This window comes from Mytilus californianus, unplaced genomic scaffold (genome assembly GCF_021869535.1).
Source record: "Mytilus californianus isolate M0D057914Y unplaced genomic scaffold, xbMytCali1.0.p SCAF_12, whole genome shotgun sequence".
Taxonomy (NCBI): Eukaryota; Metazoa; Mollusca; class Bivalvia; order Mytilida; family Mytilidae; genus Mytilus; species Mytilus californianus.
Window position 1 is genome coordinate 17,808,193 of NW_026262604.1, and position 3,090 is coordinate 17,811,282.

General features: G+C 30.1%; 1 long non-coding RNA gene across 1 annotated transcript; it reads left to right on the forward strand.

The window, feature by feature from the left end:
* Positions 1-891: 891 nt before the first annotated feature.
* Positions 892-2,154, forward strand: LOC127721475 (uncharacterized). The gene is made up of 3 exons (XR_007991265.1): positions 892-1,125; positions 1,868-1,948; positions 2,077-2,154. It is a non-coding gene; the product is annotated as an uncharacterized LOC127721475 (long non-coding RNA).
* The last annotated feature ends 936 nt before the right edge of the window (positions 2,155-3,090 follow it).

Sequence of the window (3,090 nt, forward strand, 5' to 3'; positions counted from 1 at the left end):
TAGATCAAGAAAATGAAACCAATATATAAAACATTCATTTAATACATGCTTGTGTTTTTAAATGTTTATTGATTTTTTCTTTTATGGAAATCTATTTGAATTCATGTTTTTTACAGTCATGAAACATGTGTCCAGTCCTACAAATACCATCAGTGAGGATGAAAAAAATGATAAACTTGAGGAAACAGCACAGAAAGAGACAAATCAAGGTAAACTCATATTGAGCGTTGGTATATAATTAAGGAACTTCTAACGAAAAAAAATTATGTAACAAAATAAGGGGCCTGTTTTTTTACGACTATTCGGTAAAGATGCATTTCCTTACTATTAATTATATAAATGTACATTGATTTTTAAATGAAAATTTTAGGTAAGTTGAAAAGACAAGAATTGTAAATAATTAATACTATTTTATAGTTATACACACCATAATACATTAATTATTACATGTGTTTGACATGCATCCGAATCACTTTGTAAAGCCACCAGAATGTTCTGAAATTATATAATTTTAAAATAATAGATTTTTTTTTCACTCTACCATAGTTTCAAGTGAACTTGCATTATTAAATCTCATTAACTTTATACCAGATAACAACTCTGAGTCCACAAAAGATTACATCCCGAACATTCCCATTGTGCAAGGTAATGTAAATTGTATGGCAAATACAGTTCAAAATATTTGTGAAAAAATGTGAAATTTCATTTTGTTGTATTTCAATTTTATTTTTATTATCATGATTATATATTTGCCAAATTTACAGGTTAATTTCTGTCCATAAAGTCTTTATTGGTATCTCTAACCACATAAATGTGATATAAGTTTTTAACCTTAATAGATAACAAATTCAGGTATAAAAAGTATCTTAGTACTTTTTCACAAACCTTCAATTTCTTATTCACTTTTCAATTATTGGTTAACTAGTGAATAGTTTTTGCGAGAAATCTGTACATCTTACATGTCTGTTAAGAATATATCTCATGGCAAGTGTATGTGTAAATACATAAATAAATGAACATCTCATTTTCTTGTCACAGAACCACCAGAAGTACCAGCAATAGACCAAGAGAGAAAACACCTGGAAGACAAGGAAAACAAGGAAAAGTACAAATCGTACATTAAAGGTAATTCTAATATGACGTGCTTCTTTTGCTTTGTAAACAACACCGTGATAAAATTCTGGATATATCTATACTTAGCGCAGACTCAGAGATATACATAATAATGGATGTTACAATATACCTCCCACGTAAATCCACATGTATCGGAACCTATTTGCAAACGATGTGCCGATTTGAGTGTTTTTAAAGTTGCAATTGAAAACAAAGAACTGAACTTTTATTCTTATTCGGATGCATAACAAAAAGAATTTATGCGCAAGAGCTCGGAGAAATCTACAAAATCAGAATATTTAAAATTCCTCGAAAAGTCCATTAATGATTTTGACGCGTTTAAGTCATTTCAAAACATGACGTCATACCAATGAAAACGTTCAAGCTGAAGGTTTTTCAGTTACGCGAACCATCGAAATTCGTATAATATTATATTAAGATGAATTTTTAATTAGGGGTTGTTTTTATTTTCTATTCGGTTGCATTATTCGCATATTTACTCATTTCAGCGAGTCAACATGGCGGCTCTTTAGTTCCGAAATGTCAACCTTGGATTTGACGGTAGCTTACGAGAAAAACATGTAAATTAGAAATGGGAAATGTTGGGTTTGAGAATAAAAAGAATTAATCACATTTTTTCTAGCGGCTATTTACGAAATGATTCATGCAAGCTACAGATTTATTAAAATGTTTTAGCAGGGAGTAAAAAAGAAATTAACTGACATTATTCAGATGATCATATGTTTTTTTTCAGTTTCAAGATGGACTGTACAACCCACATGTAGCAAAATTCATGTCCATGAGAGTCTGTTCAACAAACCAAACAAATTACCAGGTATTTACACAATCTTCAGATTCTCATTCTTAATATTGGAGGAATTTAAAGAGGCCAATTTTTTTCTACTTTTTGTTGTTATTTTGCTGTTCACAACTCCTTTTTCAAAACAAAACTTTCAATTTCAGCTAACCATGCTAACAGGGCAAAGAAACCACTTTCATGCAAGAGGAAACTATTCGCGTCTGAAGTTTCCAAACAAGAAATTGGTGAGTATTAGAATGATAAGTATATATTATTACAAGTTTAATAGAACATATAAAGATGTGAAATGAAATTTCAGAAGTGTCATAAATCAAATGTTTATATGAAATTTTCAAAGATTATTTTTATTATAGTTTTAAATTAATCAGTCATGACTGTATGCAGCATCAGATATTTTTGGAACAAAACATAGTTTTCAATGTAGCTATTTTTTTTAAGTTTGAAGGAATTGAAGAAAAAAATATTTGAAGGAATTGAAGAAAAAAATAATCTATAACTGCCAGCGAGACCAAACAAATGATGGGGAAAACTCTTTATAATATGCTAAATACATACTAGTTTTATGCTTCAGCATCATGTAGAAAGAAAACAACACTAGACATGGTTGTCCAACTACTTGGCCCATCATCAGATGTGGATGACTGTCTTAAGTACAGGGAATTGAAGCTAAAACACCCTGGTCATAAGTCCTTTATATCGGCTTTTGATCAATCTTTCTCTAAGCTACAGATTGAGGTCAGCAAGAGATATTTTGCCCTGAAAGAAGAGACTACAAAAGATGATGGAAAGGAGAACAGGGAGAATCTGTTAGCGGACAAAGAGATTGCTCAAAAGCTGCTTGATCACTGGGGAATGTACTACTTTTAATGTCCAGTGCACTAAATAATGATTCTTAAATCTAAATGTTACACATAAAATAATTTTATCAAATTTCATACCCACTAAAGTTATAAAGTAAGGAGATGTGGAATGATTGTCAATTATACATTTATTTTTAATTGACCCAAAAAGATTGTAAGCAGCTATTGGTCAGTGTAGAGCAGAAGAAATTTGAGAAAAAACAATGTTCTAAATTTTACGCATAATACACCTTTTCACTAGTTATTTCTTAAATCATCCTATGAATATGCATATTTAGTAAGTTAAGTTATGTATCA